This window comes from Ambystoma mexicanum, chromosome 9 (assembly GCF_040938575.1).
Source record: "Ambystoma mexicanum isolate Mex_15411 chromosome 9, UKY_AmexF1_1, whole genome shotgun sequence".
NCBI lineage: Eukaryota > Metazoa > Chordata > Amphibia > Caudata > Ambystomatidae > Ambystoma > Ambystoma mexicanum.
The window spans coordinates 935,515,263-935,533,261 of NC_090931.1; positions in this window are offsets into that span (position 1 = coordinate 935,515,263).

Here is a 17,999-nt window from a genome sequence, read left to right on the forward strand (position 1 = left end):
CCATATTTTTATCAGTTCAGTACAATTTCCTATAAGTCTTTTTCTCAAACATACAGTTACTTCAGTTTTAAATCCACATTTTCAGTCTGGCCCGCCTCCAAGGCTTGGCTGAGTCAGAGAGTCACATGGGCTTGTGTTCCTGGGTAGTTGGTGTCAGTCGAATTAGCATTTTCATTCAGTTCAAGGGAGTCCTTTGTCTTCACTCAGAGCAACATGCCAGAGTGCTCCTCCCATTTCCTTTCACACTTGCCTGTCAGATACTCAGCAGAGAATAGGGGAAAAGATTCATTTGTTTAGGGAGAAGGTGTGGAATGTGTTTGAAGCTCAGTGTGTGAAACCTCTTGGAGTTTAGCTGAACCAGGTTACCTATGGTCAATTGTGACATTGTCCCTTGTGAAAAATTACAGTTACAAATTTAAAATAAGCAAACATATCTTCAATTCCAGTATTTTTCAACATGAAATCAATGCGTGACACCCTATATTGCATTTGATGGAGGCCCCTTCCGTTCCCACACTTAGCTTTTGAGACACAAGTTTCACCTGTCAGATTAAGAGATCGACAGCGTCTGACAGAGGCGAGTAACTGTATTGCAACCACTTTTGACATATTTCTTTCCAGCAACCATCTTCAAAAGTGAATTTAGCTCTGATATCATATACCTCTGCTGACATTATATTTATGTGGATTCTTGAAGTAGAATGATGTTCAGCACCCAACAAGGAGGTTGGATCTTTTGGGTGGTTTGTGAGCCATGATTTTTGCTAATTTGACAAATAAGAAAAAAGGATTTCCACACAGTTCTGTGTTTCTTTTGCAGTCATTTTGCTCTGTGGGTAGTCAAATGATGGGTTTTGGCAGTGGTCTCCTGTGTTACCACTGACATAGGCAAAAGTGGATGGCGGCCTATTTTTCAGATTTTTCCGGAGCACCGCTGGGTGACTTTTAGCGAGCAGAATGCTCTCCGGCGGCCATTTCTGATGTTTCTGCTGCAAGCAATGCACAGTAATGTTGCAGGGCCTGGACTAGTGGTGTTAAAACATCCCACAAGCCCCCCTCTTGCGATTTGGCATTGATCGCCCATCAATGGGAATTCGCAAGACTGCGATGTCAGTTTCATCTCTTCTGATTCCACAAATGGCAAAGTTCATCGTCTTTTCCTCCGTCAGGGGTGGATCGATCGGTTCTCCTTGCCAGTCCTGATGGGAGTATTGAGCGATACTCCGGGCTCCTCAGATCTTTGCTCCCGGTCCCTGGGTAGTCCTCCTTGGTTAGTTTCCATGGTTTCCAAACAACTATAGGTTATCCTAAGATGACAAAGCAAAAACATATTTGTAGACATTTTCCCACCACTATTAATGTAGTGGGGCCGACACATACATTTGATAAATCAGGACACATTTTTATTATTGTATTTTATAGACTATATATGGAGTATTTTCTAGTTGGAGTTTTATGGATCTGGAGTGACCCCCTCTGGGGTTCCAGAAGACTCCTCCAGTTGCTGCAGAGTGTTCCTGGGATGGCAGCACTTTAGTTGATTAATATGGACCCACTTATCTTCCCCCTCTGCCAAACTGCCTTTGGGGATGCAGACTTTGTGAGATTTTGTCTACAATTTCAAAAGGACTCCTCCAGGTAGGCAAACATTTGCGCCGTTTAGCCTGGTTCCTTTGGAAATTGTATAAGTAGACCCGGTCTCCTACATTGTACTCTTTTATGGTAGTATTTAAGTCATAGTGGGTCTTCATGCTGTCTGCAGATCTTTCTAGATTCCGCTGAGCATAGGCAAAAGCATGTTGAAGGTGTTTTCTTAGATTTTTAACATACTCATGAGTTGTGGAGGCATTGATCAATGTCTGATCTTGGGTTCTGTAGAGCAGATGCTGGGGAAGCACCATCCTGCGTCCAGTCATCAGCTCAAATGGTGACATTTTAGTTGCAGATGAAGGGGTAGATCTGATGGCCATTAGGACAAGAGGTAATCGAATATCCTAACTTGGCCCAGAATCTGCCACAAACTTTTTTAATATGCTCATAATTGTTCTATTATATCTCTCTTCTGCACCACTAGAGGCTGTCTGGTAAGCAATATGTAGCTTCCTTTTGACCCCAAGTATCTCCCACATCTTTGTCATTACTTCGCTGGTGAAATAGCTACCTCTGTCTGACTCGATCCTTTGGGGTAGTCCAAAACACGAAAAGATGTGGTTGCTCATCAAAGCAGCTGCTGTTTCTGCCTTGCAGTTTGGGGCCGGGAGACATTCCACCTATTTAGTAAACAAGCATGTCACGGTCAACATGTACTTGTTCCCCCTAGAGGAGCGAATCACGGGCCCGATAGAATCGACTTCCAAATCTGACCATGACAGTGTCATCCCCCTCTTTTGGAGAGGCGCACGGTGTGTGAGGGATGTTTTCTGAAATTGTGCACACACAAGACGCCCCTTCAAGTATTGGTCGAGGTCCTGCCCCATGTGTGGCCAGTATGCAACTTCTCTTAAGATTTCAAGTGTTGTATGAAACCCCCTATGACCGTCTGTGGCCGCATCATGGGCGTGACTTAACATCAGGCTTCGGAATGAGGTAGGGACCACCCACTGATCATGGCCAGCTAGGGATTTCCTTACCAACAAACCGTCTTGGATTCGGAACATTTTTGGACATTTCATCAACACTGTGAGGTCCTCTATCCCAATTTAATCGGTGTCCGTCAGGGGAAAGTTCTCAGGGTCCTCAATGTGTTGATAAAACTGACCAATTATTAGATCCCCTTCTGAGCCGTAATCAAATCAGCATCTGGGGTCTCCTTACTCTATTGTGCAGTTGAGAGATTATTTTGAGCATTTGTCTGGGACCTAGTGATAGCATTGACCTGGATTTCCTCCAACAGGGACTCGATCTCTATTAGATCCCCTTGGATGGCCCCGGTTTTGGCCAGCTGATCAGCTAAGTCATTTCCAGTTTTGTCTGGTCCCTCTACTTTGGAATGACCCTTAATCTTTTCCAGTAGATGGTCATCTCATTTGAGGTGACCAGATCATCAATGTTTTGAATTAATTTCCCATGTTTCAAGGGCTTGTTATTAGCACCTGACATGCCTCTGGTTTTCCAGTTAACCAGGTGCTCCACGAACGCGTTCCGTACATAATCCGAATCTGTGATTATGACCAGTTCGTGGAGTTGATGTTGGACAGCAGTGAGGATGGCTTGATGCACAGCCATCAGCTCTGCCACTTGACTACTTCAGGGACCAATCTTGTACCCAGCGGAGGGTTCTGGGATCTCATTCACCCATGCATTCCCTACGCCGGCCACAAGTTCTTTTTCCCCTTTGTTGTCAACATGGTAAGAGCATCCATCCACATAGACAGTGGGCATTCCCTCACACTTGTCTTCTTCAAAGACTTTGTGTGGGGAATTGAGGTATGCCTCCATGTTGTGTTTGATTTTTAGACTCTCGTCCTCGAGACAGTTTTCTCTGGCACAATCATGCTAGTCAGCCAGACCTTGCGCGAGGGGACTCTTCTTGTTTTGGCCATATCTCACCTCCACAGGAAAGCCTTGCATTGACAGAATCTAGGAAGTAATTCGGGAATTACTCACATTTCCGGCCCGGATTCTGTCCCTTATGAGATATTGCAGATGCTGGTGTGGAGTCTCCACTATGATGTGTTCCCCCTGGATAAACGGGCGGTAAATCTTCACTGCCCACACCGTTGCCAGGAGTGCCTTCTCACAATCGTTGAATTTTTCCTCCACAGAGGATAAAGTTTTGCTTGCATAGGAGATTACTTTATTGACCTTGTCATGCTTTTGGTATAATCAAGCATGTATTAGAAAACCCTGTCTCCAAGAAGAACTCCTTGTTTTTGACAGGGTAATCTAGGCAAGGCGCTTGTGAGAGGCTTCTTTTGAGTTGTCTTACTTCCTCGGCTTGTTCTGGACCCCACTCCCACTTGCCCCCCCCCTTCAAAAGATGAATCAGGGGTCTTGTGATTTCTGCGTAGCCCTCAATGTACTTTCTACTGTAATTAGTCAGTCCAAGGAGGCTCCTTAGTTCCTACAGAGTTGTAGGGTCCTTCAATTTCTGGAGTGCTTCCACTTTCTTTTCCTGGGGGAAGAGACCCTGAGGAGTAATCTCATGCCCCAAGAAATTTACATGGGTTCTACACCACTGTGCCTTTTGAAAGGAAAGTTTTGCTCCGGCGACCCTCAACTGTGTCAGGACATAACGGATCTCCGCTATGTGTTCCTACACAGTTGAGCTTTTAATGAGTACATCATCTAAATAGACCAGGTTACCCCTTTCAACCAGGTCTGGCATGGCCTTATGTAGGAAAATGTTGAATTAATTGCCGGACAGTTGATGTATCCGAAGGGAGTCTGGGTCCATGTATCCTGCTGCCCCCCAAAGGTAAAGACCAGCTTGTATTGGTCCTCCATATTGACAGGTACAGTCCAGTATCCATTGTTCAGGTCTATTGCAGTGAATACCCCTGGTCAATGTAGCGAAGAGGCCCTCGAGAAGTATGCACCCGTTTGTTGAGCTCCCTAAGGTTGGCGCAGAGTCTCCACTGGCCGTTTGGCTTCAATATCCCCAGCACCGAATTATTGAAGGTGCTGTGGACTGGACAGATTATCCGACGGGACTCAAGGTTCTTAATTATTTCAGTAAGGGACTCCATTGATGCGAGAGACAAGCGATATTCCTTCACAAACACTGGAGTCATGCCAGGGTCCGTGGGAATTGTTGTTGTGTGGATGTCCGCGCGACCACAGTTATACGAGTCCACCGCAAAGAGATCTTGAAAATCCAAGAAAACTTGTTTCAACTTTTGCTTTTGCTCCAGAGTCTCACAGGCATCAGCTAGGTTGACTCTCTCTTCAACCATCTGCCTGAAGCCTGGAAAGACTTCTGGTTTTGCTATCTCAGTGGCCTCCTCCAGCTGGGTGGAGAAGTCCCTGATCAGAGTGCTGATTTGGACTGGTGGCTTCAGGTGGGGAAGGCAGTCCTCACGGACCTGGAAAATCACCTCATCCCTCCTGAAGTCACAAGACACATCTTCCTTACCATAAGGGCAGGAAGTGTACACCAGAAAGTTCCCCCCCATGCCGGGTAAAGATCCTGTCTGGTGTTGTGTTGTCATCACTGTCCCTGTCAAAACAGTCCTTGGGGATTGGTCCTAACAGTTCATTGCCTAAATCAATGGAAAAATGTTGGTCATCAACCGCCATTCTAATAATGGTGCCTGTGGCTAGAGTGATACTCTTGAAGTTGCTGTTATCCACATCTATTTGAATGGTGTCATGTTCTACATTGACTAACGGTGTTGGGTTTACCCCCAAACCTTGCTGTTGGAGAGAAGCATTTAGATGAATATAGGCATCAGGGTTTTTCAATTTCTGTCCTCTTTTAACTTTCACTTCCAGGGAGAATTGTCGGGTCCTTTCTAGGATGGTGACTTCCTCTCCAATCTGAATTTCAACTGCATAAGGCAGCAATTGAGCTGACCTAAATACTTTCTCTGGGTCATCAAAGCCCATGGGATTATCTGCTAATCGGGACCAAGCTTTGAAGTTTACTAGGTCCAAACTAATGGCAAAGTGATTGAGAATGTCACTGCCTAAGTAAAAAGCGGCAGTGATGTCTTGCACGACCCAACAATTATGGACTATGCTCTTGTTGCCTATAGAGATTTTGAGCATACACCTGCTTGGCAGGAGATGTTTGGAATTGGGTATTTCCAGATCCATATCCCATTTGTCTATCAGTCTAAATGTGGGAATGGCTGGATCTTTTGGGAGTTGGCGGAACATGGCTTCGCTGATGAAGCTCTTACCGTTGTTCACACACACTCGGGCGAGAACAGAGTCCTTCCCTTCATTTAACTGAACATAGATGAACAACTGTTCTCCAATTTGCTGAATATCAGCCAGGCTCTGAGCTGATTTCTCTTCTTTCTGGACTATAGGAGTGGGCATTTCTGATTGTGGATTGGTAAAGAATTTCAGAGTGTTTCCTTCCAGTGTGGAATGCCACCTTAAACTGGAAGTAAGGTTGATTTTCAGAAATAGAGAGGACCCCTCATCACCAATCTGTTGTCCTACTGCTATTACTGTCACGTCTGGAATTTGGTTGTTCTGGAAGTGAAATTCCACTTGGTCAGATTTTTGTTCAACCATGTGGCATGTGCCTTTTAAACTAACATGGTTGACACTATGTTTTAACTTTATTGGTTGGCTAGTCTGGGTCCAGAGGACCTTGTTTGCACAATCTATTAGGGGTGACAACCTTCGCAGGAGGTCATTCCCTAGTAAACAAGGGGTGCCCTCTGGAGTCACAACTATAACCGGGTGTTTCACCTTGTGTCGCCTAATTTTAATGTCCAAATCCGCAGACCCCTCGACAGGAATTTCCTTCCCGTCAAAGTTCTGAAGTTGTCCAGGAAGAGGGGTGAGAGGAATTTGATAATTCTCCCCCCTTCCTGAATTCAGTTCTTCAAAGGCCTTTCTGGACAGAAGGGTAGCTTGGGATCCAGTGTCCACCAGTGCCAAAATTGTACCCTGCCCTTGTACTTGAACCGGGGCATAGTATCTTTCCTCCTTCTCCGCAAGGGGGCACAGATAATGCACATTTCTGGACAACTGGTGGGTTAATTTTCTAGTTTTGGACATTGAAAGAGAAGAGATTTGGGCAGAATTCTGTGGGGAGACTTGGGAATCTGAAAGAAAAGGTGGCAACTAGAGATGGGAGATGTTTTGAGTTCCCCTGGTTCCGGTTCTGCCCCCCCCCTTTTTGGAGCCAGTCACCAGGATGGGTTTGAACCAGGGTATTTTCACGCTGTTGGTTCTGGGATAGGATAATGGGCGGGACTAGCTCAGTCCCCACATCTACCCAGTCTGGATTTGAATCCTTTGGGACCCATTTTTCTTTGGGAGGAGTTCCCCCATCTCTGAAGGAGAAGATCCTTTTCCCAGGATTCTCTGAGGATCCCTCTCCTTCAAATTGGAAGATCTGTACCGCCTCCACAAAATGGGTCTGTTTGGGTCCTTTGTTTCTCTTACCCCCCTCTGCTCCTTGGGTGGCAGATTTCAGGGGCAGGAGATTTTGGTTCCGGTTCCTGGGTTTCCAGGTGCTTTCTACAAGTGGGGAAGGAAGCTTCCTCCAAGGCTTTACACCGCCCTTCCCCTTATGCCTCCTCCCTGGGAACCGGTGAGTTGTTGGGGTGCTGCCCCCGTCATTGTTCTGGAGCACCAGGTCCAGAGTTTGGGGCATCTGCACCGGCATGCTCATCTGAGCATTCCGCTAAGCCCTCAGCATGCGACCCAGATCCTGTGCCATGTTTTGGACCTGATTCTCTAGCTGTGAAACCCGCTCAGGCTGATGCAGGGTTCTCATTTCTCCCCTGGGCTGATCCCGGGAAGGGTAGCTATCCCTTCTCTGGTAATACCCCGGGTTGGGAAGATTTGGCTACCCCTCCACCCTTGGCCTCCCCTCTCCCGGATTAGGTTGTCTGGGACTTACATAGTCAGGGGAGTGAGGGATCCCATTTGTGGGACTACCTCCTTGGCTCCCTGTCTGTGACTGGCCCGAGGGCCTTCTGGGCTTGGGATTATTCTGCTGTGCAGGCGGGTTTTTAGGCCCCCCATCTCCAAGTCCAAAATGGGGGCAACCTTTACCTCTGCCACCTTAGCAGCAGCAGGGGTGTTGGTTGGTTTGGGGCTTTTTTGAGGATTCTTGTTTTCTATGGGCTTTTGTACCTCATAGATCTGGGTGGCCTGTTCAATGCCCCAGTCTAGTGATCTTTTCTCATGAAAATCTCTCACTAGATGGGTCATGATGTACTTTGGTAGAGCATGGAAAAAAGTATTGACAAATTCTTTGCTGTCCGGGTGCACCCTTTTGGTGGTCTGCGCAAAGGTGGGCTTTAATTCCTGCACAAATTCTTGTGGGGCCTGATCCTCCCCACATTGCAAGTTGTAGGCTGCCTTGCGAGCCTCTTGGGGATTTCTCTGTACAGAAAAATGCTTCAAGATGGCCGACCTATAGGTGGACGATCTAGAATGATTTTGGTCCTCCAGCCCCACAAAGAAACTGGAGTATTCTGGTGAGAATGTCCATTTCACATACTGAATGCAGCTACTACTGTCCTTCAGATGGAAAGTTTCCATCATCTGCTCAAAGAGCTATAAGTGCTCCCAAACATAATATTTGGCGTTCCTATGATAAGGGTGATGACGCTCCTTATAGCCTTGATTTGTTTTAAGGGATCCTTTTGCAAGGCCCTTTTTGCCTTATTGGCCTTCTTGGTTCGGATAACCCTGGTCCATTCATCCTCTGACTCAGAGGCACTGCTCCCAGAGGTGCCCTTCTGGTCTTCTAGGTTCTCCCGGATTCTGCGAGCCTGGGAATGGCTGGCAGAATGTGGGGACCTAGTCTCCTGTGTCCTGGGTTGCCTTAGTGGGCCTACTCTCTTGGGGTTCCCCACTAAACTTCACAGTACTTGGGTACCCATACCCAGATGCCCGCCCATCCATTCCTGGGAGGTACTGGTCTATGAGCCCCATACTTCTGACTGGATAGCAATCTGCCATCCCCGTGGCCCTGGGCTCATGTGCGCCAGTGGACATGGGGGTGGCAGAGTCCAGAGACTGGGAGAGATGAAGGCCTCTGGTACTAGGGTTCCTGAGGTTATGCTCAGGTGTTGCCCTTTCCCAGCGAACCTCATCTCTATCAGCCCCTGCTCCCTGTTGCCATGCAAGAACCTGAGCTTTCTGTTCCTCAATCAAGACCTTACTAGTCTCTATCAGTCTCTCTTGCATGGCTACCTGCCTGTGGAGCCTATCATTGTTCTGACAGAGAACCTCATTTTCTCTCTGTGCTTCCTGGTTTGTCTTTGAGTATTGGAACAGTCTTTGCTGCAGGAGGATTAACTTCTGAGTCCTGTCCATAATGGCCTGTTCCTTCCTTGCCAGAGCATCTTCCACCCTCCTGGTGTGCTCTAAAAATCTATCATGCTTTTTTTGGAGGTCACCCAGACCCTGGAGGGCCAGGTGATTTTCTTCCAGTTTCCCTTTTAAGTGACAGACTTCCTGGTCTAAGGTGTCCCTTTCCTGAGCAAGAGCCTGCTTCTGTGCCGCCAGGTCGTCCCTCTGTCTTTGAAGGGCACCAGCTTTTGGCGGTCTTCATCAAACTCTGCCTGGGTGTCCAGGTCTTTCAGAATGAATTAATTTGTTACTCTCTGCCTTCTCTCTATCTAGGTGACTTTGCAGAGTGACTACCTGCTCTCCGCATACCCTGTTGAAGTCCAGTTGTTGCTCCAGATTTTAATGGCTCTGCAGTAGAGAGTCTGCACTTTCTTGGTACTCCTTCTGCAAGGCCAGATTTCTGGTATCCTGTTCTGCCTTTTCCTGTTGCAGGATACCCATATACTCTTTTATTTTAACTATATACTGCCTGCTTCCATTTTCTGACTCCTGGCTCCTCTGCAGCCTCTTCTCAGAAGAGTCCAGATCAGATTGGGCCTTTTCTAATGCCATCAGTTGCCTACTTGCCAGATCTTGGCCTTCAGCATATTTGTCCTGTATGGCTCCCATAGATAAATATAGATATGCCGCTATTTTGGCAATCTTATTTTGCTCATCCTTGGCCTTATGGGCCATATACAGTTCGCTCAGGGCCACATGTAAGGGACCCTGATCTCTCCAGATATCTAACCCTGTTGCAGTGATCTGTTGTGTGATTGCCTGCAACCACACATTCTGGTCCTGCTCAGTCCATTCACCTCTCACAAATAACTTATGTAAAAGGTGTTCGCTAGTCATCTTAATGTCTACCAATGTCGCCGTTTTGAAAATATTAATTTCCTTCCTGACTTACAGATGTTTTTTCATTTTATTTTTGCAAAATAGACTGTTTCATTAGAGTGTTCCCTTTTAAGGGGTGCTTTTACAGTGTAACACAGTGTGGTAGCCCAACAGGATTTATGTATCCTGTCAGTTAGCACACTGTATTAAGCTGCACAAGTGGTTGTTCTAATCCAGAAATCCTGTACGTGCCCCCAATCTGTTAGTGGCTTCAACCCAGCCCTCCACCTAAGTCAATGCCTAGTATGTGATGCCCAATTGAAACCCGTATCTATATATTTTTATGTCAAAAGTTCTTTTATTTCTGGATGATGTACCCTTATATAATGCCCCTCTCTTTGAATCCATCCCCCTAGTCCCACTGAACCAAGAAGAAGGTTTGTTTTGCAAATTAAAATATTTATTTGATGAGTTGCATGATATATATATCAAACTTTTATGAATATGAACAATTTCAGAATATCACACTTATGAATATTTATGCAATGATCAGCAATGGGTAATATTACAATATCAAAAATCTCTTTAATCAATTAGGAGTAGAAATAGGAAGAATAATGTAGCAGAGAATACTTTGTATGGGTTCAAGAAATTGCAATGATATGAAATTAATGCAACACAGAAATAAAACCTGATATGAATTCAATCAAAGACAATGGGATCACTCTTTCCCCCTGTTACTCACTCCCCCAATATGCAATATAAATAGATGGAAGGGGGGCACACAGGTTTCAGGAATAACAATCAACAATTGCAGTTTCAATCCAGTCTTCCCGCCAGCAAGCTTAGAGAGAACAGTAATGATTTAAACAGGTCAAATGCTTTTAACTGTGGTTTGAATTGAATGGGAAAAAATAATAAAAATTATTTTAATTCGCTAACTGGGATTCAGAACTAGTGAGAGTTGCTTTGGATTGGTTCAGGTCAACACTAGAAATGATTGTAGAGTGATTAGCAGATGGAGAACGAAATTCAGAAGTTGAAAGCAAGAAATAGCTGTTTTTACATGTGGTGAAATTTAGCCAAATCCAAATTCGCGGCAACTTTTCCGTTGTCGTAAATGCGATTACGGAAAAACTATAATGAATTGGAATGTCGTTTGAAAGCTGAGGATGTTAGCTTCAAAATGACATTTAAATTTAGTTCCTAGCACATACGGTTCAAAAGTTACAAAGGTTTTTGTGAAGGTCGATTTTTCTCAAAAGAGTAAAGATTTCAAAATGAAAGATGTGCTGTTGAAGATTTGGAACAAAGATTTCTTAACACTAGGGAGTCTATGGAGCCGCAAACTACACAGACAGCACAGCCACCTATCCAGAAGCGCCTCCGGATGGTTTCTATCGGCCTGAGACGATTGCCTTTCTCCAGAAAATATATATTAGCGCCAAGATGATTATCGCTACAATTATCACAGGATTATGTGGAGGAGAGAAGAATTTAGGATAGACAAAAGAGATTCAATAGTGCAGTTATGGATATGTTGGAATGGGTTGTATGAGTTTACTTAAGGTCAGAGATGACTATGGACAGCTCTATGCTAAATACTCACTACTATGGCTTTGGAATGGAATGGGCCCGTCAAAGATCTGGTCAAAGGTTTGGACTGGACTTTGCTTGCTACCGGACAGGATTCAGGGCACCTGGACTCTGCTCTCAGCAAGGCACACTGGTCTGCACGGCCTCTTGGACTGGATCTGACGGGTTCTGGGTTACAGCTCTGCTGGACTGATCTGGATCTTGGGTTCTAGCAAGGGTTCTTTGCCAGAAGCAGCAAAACAGCTCAGCCAGGCTGTTGGATTGTTTAGGTGCCCCTTGAAAGTTCAGGGGTTAAAATCAGGTTGCAAGATTTTTAAAGGCCAGCTGAGAAGGGTTCAGCTTTTGGGTTTCGCCTTTCTGCTTCATAGTTCTGGAGTCTGGATTCTGGTTCTGGAGTCTGGTTCTGGATATGGGTTCTTCCTGAAGAGCGCTTTGCCGGTAAATCAGTGATGAGTGAATGTGTGTCTTTCTGGGTCCTCAAAAGTCCCTATTTATCCATCTTCCAAAGGGTTGGGGAGGCTGATTACTCAATACCCAACCCTCTAGGGATCTGATAGGTCAGAGAATTCCCCCTCTCCTGATTTGAGAAGGGAACAGTGTGTCATGATGTGTCATCATGTGTCAGAGTGACACTGTGTTTAGGGTCCCGAAAAAATCCCTCCCCTATGCTTTTACTCAGAAAATCTATTTTTCCCCAAAAACATATTTCCAATATGCACAACTTGTTAATAATACATAATTATATGACAGATTGACTAAGGTACGTTTATGTCCAAGCCCCTTATCTTCCTACGAGTTTTGGTTAATAAATGACAATTTTTCACGCTTTTGGGCGGTTACTCAGTGTCAGTTCTGTACCAATTTTTACACATGCATATACATACCATCTGGGCATATTCCTGGAGATTTTCATGTTCCTGACATAGGGCCTCATTACGACCCAGGCGGTAAGTTACCGCCTGAGCAGTGACTTTACCACCATGGCGTAAACTACGTTTACGCCATGGTGGTTGGCGGACTTACCGCCCCATTCCGACCTTGGCGGGGCGGTAAGTCCCCAATCCCCATTTACCCTTCCCCATTCCCATTTTTGCCCCATAGGGCATAATGGGAGTGGGGAAGGTGTTAATTACGCCACCGTAAATTACGGTGGCGTAATTAACTCCATGGTCCCTTAGCGCCATGGATTTTAACACCTGCTAAAAGCAGGTGTTAAAAGCACCATGGCGCTAGGGGACCTCGTAATTGGCGGTAAGGGGTCGGCGCAGCTAACACTGGCGTAAACCCCTTACCGCCAGGGTCGTAATGAGGCCCATAATCACAATTGCTAGAATATTAACTTTTTCGTGGTTCAGTCTCTGAACGTCACACAGATTCCAGATTAGTTTTAAACTGTGAGCAAACTTTTCATTTTAATAACCTATAAATTCCATATTTTTATCAGTTCAGTACAATTTGCTATAAATCTTTTTCTCAAACATACAGTTACTTCAGTTTCAAATCCCCATTTTCAGTCTGGCTCGCCTCCAAGGCTTGGCTGAGCCAGAGAGTCACATGGGCTTGTCTTCCTGGGCAGTTTGTGTCAGTCACACCCGAATTAGCATTTTCATTCAGCTCATGGGAGTCCTTTGTCTTCACTCAGAGCAACATGCCAGAGTGCTCCTCCCATTTCCTTTCACACTTGCCTGTCAGATACTCAGCAGAGAACAGGGGAAAAGATTCCTTTGTTTAGGGAGAAGGTGTAGAATGTGTTTGAAGCTCAGTGTGTGAAACCTCTTGGAGTGTAGCTGAATCAGGTTACCTTATGGTCAATTGTGACATTGTTCCTTGTGAAAAATTACAGTTACACATTTAAAGTAAGCAAACATATCTTCAATTCCAGTTTTTTTCAACATGAAATCAATGTGTGGCACCCTATATTGCATTTGATGGAGGTCCCTTCCTTTCCCACACTTAGCTTTTGAGTCACCTGTCAGATTTAGAGATTGCCAGCGTCTGACAGAGGCGAGTAACTGTATTGCACCCATTTTTGACATATTTCTTTCCAGCAACCATCTTCAAAAGTGAATTTTGTTCTGATAACATATACTTCTGCTGACATTATATTTATGTGGATTCTTGAAGTAGAATGATGTTCAGCACCCAACAAGGAGGTTGGATCTTTTGGGTGGTTTGTGAGCCATGATTTTTGCAAATTTGACAACCAAGAAAAACAGATTTCCACACAGCTCTGTTTCTTTTGCAGTCATTTTGCTCTGTGGGTAGCCAAATGATGGGTTTTGGCAGTGGTCTCCTGTGTTACCACTGACATAGGCAAAAGTGGATGGCGGCCCATTTTTCAGATTTTTCCTGGCACTTCTGAATGCTCTCCGGCGGCCATTTCTTATGTTTCTGCTGCAAGCAATGCACAGTAATGTTGCAGCGCCTGGACTAGTGGTGTTAAAACTTCCCACAGTGGGCAATTGGTAGCAAGGGATCTACAAGCAACCAGGGGAGGAAAGAGTGGGGAGCACATCAGCCAGTCTCAGGTAGGGCGAGAGTGGAGGGTGTGTACACCTAGGTGTTAGGGAGGAGCTATTCCTTGTAGAGGATTGTCTTGAGCTCCTCCCTGAACAGTACAAGTGAGGAGGCAGGGCTGATATTGACGGGGAGGAGGCCCCAAAGTCTTTGAGCATGGACAGAGAAGGCCTGTCTTCTGGTTCTATCGTAGCATATACAAGTTTAGAATTGAGTCATGGTGTTAATTCCACAATGGTAGCATATACAAGCTTACACGCGATATGGGACTGTATTACCAAGTTTGCTGACCAGTTAACACCACCATAACAGCTCACGCTGCTTTAAATAGGAACCATGCAAGCAGTACTTCAAGGAATTCATCTCACACAAGCACACAAAGAGAGATAAAAGTAGGCGTGGTAGTCTAGATTTGAAGATGTGAAGAGAAAGATTGGGGCTTGTGGATGAGGAGGGAAATAAGTACCTGGATAATTCAAGTAGAAAACAAAGGCAGAAGTAAGCAGAATAGAGACATCTCTTAATCATTTATTTTGGTATCAGAACTGTTGAGAAGAATGGTCATGACACTGTATTGAAGAGGTTGAGGAGGAGAAGGTTGTCCAGCTCAAGATACAGAAAAAGAGCGATTGGAGAGATAGGAATGGAACCAGTTAGTGACAGGAATGGAAAGCCCAAGTGTAGAAAGTGAAGAGAGCAGAGAAGGCTGGTCCGCCATGTCAAAAGTTGCAGACTGATCAAGGAGGATGAGTAATGAAGAAGATTTATTGTGACATTGGTCACATGAAGAAGAGAGTTGGTGAGAGAGTTGGTTAGGAGAGAGTTGGTGACATGAAGAAGAGCAGTCACTGTGGAGTGAGCAGGTCAGAAACCAGATTGGGTCACGGGAAGAAGAGAGTGGTGTTTGAGATGTGATGTGTACCTCTATGTTTTAGGTTTTCATCGTTTTTTTATACCTGTAATGCATTTTGTTTGTTATTTTATTTTGTTTATGCTGTTTTGTGGGGAGGGGGTGTGTTGTGGTAGCTTAAGTATTGCTTTAGAATCTGCAACGTGGAGAGGGTTCTGTAACAGAGGTTTGAGGAGGAACCGTGATAATGAAAGCTGGTGAGGTGGAGGAAGGAGCGTGTGACTGCCCCTGGTGAAATCATTAAAGGATCAATTTTGTCACACAAGAGACTGTGACTTACTTCACTCTGTTTTCCATTTCTAGCAATGTGTGTAGGGTTGTAGGACACTGTTACTGAGGATGAAATGCTATGTTCGGTGTCATCTTCATGGAATGTGGCTGGACATTCTCGGATTGTGTCACGTTGAATCTGGGTATGATGAGACCCCTGGTGTGCTTTTTTTCTATTGCCTTTCTAAGAAAAGTAATTCATTCATTTTGTCGCTTGATAAGTACAATGTTCATGTTTGCTTCCTATACTTTAGGAACAGTGTTCCTTCTCAGGGGTGTGGTGTGGTTGCAGAATGCGTTGTATTACATGGCTTGACATCCCTTCTGTTTTTCCGCAGAGTAGCTTCAGTATGGAGTGGCCTATGTATAATTACCCAGGCATTTCCTGTAATGAGCCTTTGCTCCTATTCTTTGTTGCTTGTCTATTAGTCAGACTACTATGTTTCACATTGCCTGCAGAGTGATCTGTGTTTGTGAAGTGCACCATCTGTAGGGGAGTTTCAATTAGTGTACCTCTAGGGGGCAGTCCATTAAAACACTATTATATAGGGTGTTCAAAATCCAGATTTGGCTTTACTATAGGACCTTAAAGGTTACTAATCTAGAATGATTATTCAAACACAAGAACTGGATTAACACTTTGGCGTCTGTCCTTATGTGACAGACTGTTCTTCAATGTTTTGCTTGGGTTGCCCAGTACCAGTGCATTTTGTGTCCCCCTTCAGAATACCTGGGATGGGGCAGGTTGTTTGCATGTGTTGAACTTGCTACAGGTGTCCATTTCAGGTCCACCTCGTCTGTTTTTTCCTATAGAACGTCTATCCTTTCTCATCTCAGCAGGCCTGGGTGAATAATGTTATGGAACGATTGCAGCATTCAGTTTGATATGCCTTTGTCTGTATGCTTTCCAAGTCGCAGACATGCAATATTGTGTTCTGCCGCCTTCCCTCATACAGTGATGCATGGTCTGCAAGCTATGTAGTTGGGTAAGAATTCACCTGGTTTCGTTTCCATTTCCAGATGAGGATTAGTGGAAAGGATCTGTGCAGCACTACCCATGGTCAAATGTGGTAATGGCCAAGACAGGTCAGAATGCACCTATCAGCGAGGGCGCTCTTGTTGGGTTATATTGATGACAGGAGGATTGAGTGTTCCATCCTCTTAGATGGAAGTGTTTGTTTGTTTTGCTTCACTTCTCACTGTGTCACTGTGCCTGTGATGACTGCCTACATTATTTGTTTTTAATTATCTACCTGGTGTACCGTTCTATTCTACTACATGTTCCCCAGCTGTACAAAGCTAGGATTTGTCATTATGCCAAATGTTGCCCTATACAGCGGAGAGTAGGCAGGTTATTATCTTTATGAGCAAAACTGAAAAGTGTTCCCTTGATGAAAAAAGTGTGGGGCGAACACGTGTGGCTCACCAACAGTGTTTGCTCGCTTTATAGATTTCAAATGAGGGAGCCAGCTGAAGGTTGGCTTATTCGATCGTTCTTGAGCCTGCCAGCTCGTAAGCAACTGCTGTTTGATCTTCCTGAGGTAGTTAGGTGTTACATCAAACCGATGATAATTGGCCGCCTTTGTTCAAGTTGAGCTTGCTGCATCCTCATATTGTATTGAGTGTCTTGAGGGTGATGGGATGAGGAGGTAATGCACTGATTACTTACTGTAATCTTCATTACTGTGAGTCCCCAACATCCTCGCCCCAGTCTCATTTCCTCCATCCCTCCCTCCCTGAGTGATATTCAAGCCTTTAGTTAAAATCTGGCTTGCAAAATACATGATGGGGAGGTGCGGACCAGGTATATAAGCAATATGCCTTATGGATGAGGTTGGAACTACATAAGGGAAAGAAAACATTGTTATTTACCTAGCTTGTTAAGCAAGAGTCTGTCTGGAATGAGGAAGATAGGAAGTCATAATAATGAACATTACTGCTAAGGGCTTTAAAATTAAGGGCTTTGCATGGTCTCCAAGTTCTCTGGTGGATCTGAAAGAGTAGGGCGTGGGTTAGGCTAGTGGGGAGAATGCACAATAGCTTTGCTGTCCTGTCGTTGCACGCAGACTGACAGTAACGTGGGCTCTGCATGTGGGTCTGCTTGTAGGCATTCTGTGCTCAGAGGGGCCCTCTTGAGCCCCTGGTGCAAGAATGCATTGGCCAGGGCGGGATCATGTAAGGGTATTGTAGAGGCATAGTGCTCTGTTTGATGTCTGCTGGGAGGGTTATTCTACTGATGAGTGCAGATTGTTTGGTTGTTATGTTTATATTGCGTTTGATCATAAAGATTAGGAATGTTAATGTGGACAGGCTAACGGAGGGCCCAGTGGGCAAATTGGAGAATCCATCTTCGGCCGCCATGCATTTCGGTGGGGGTGGCACTTGGGCTACTTCTCAGTTGTGTTGTGTTGCCCTTCGTGTAAAGTATTTGTGAGGGCATGCCCTGTGGGCATAGGCAGGAGTGAAAGACATAGGTGGGCAACAGTGGATACCAAGTAGAGAATGAGTGAGAGTAGTTCTAGGGGAGAATTCATGGTCGGGATTCCAGAGAGGACAGAGTCCTGGGGGGACCCTAGGAGCTGCTCGGTATGCTTCAAGGTCTAGGTGCACCATCTAGAAGGTGTTCATGCAAATTAAATTGGGGGAAGGTGGGGAAAATCATGGTGGGACACTAATTGCACTGGGCACCAGGGTCAAAATCACTCTGGGACACGAGTGATCTTACCAAATTCCTTGTACGTGGGGCATACCATGAAATCCTTCTCTTGACTACCATTGAGATGAATGATAATAAGAATTGTTTTTCAGCTCTGCAATGTCTGTTTGTGGTTTGAGCTATAGGGATAGCCTTTTTTGAATGTGGGTCAGTATAGGACCATGTAGCAAGTAGCAAATT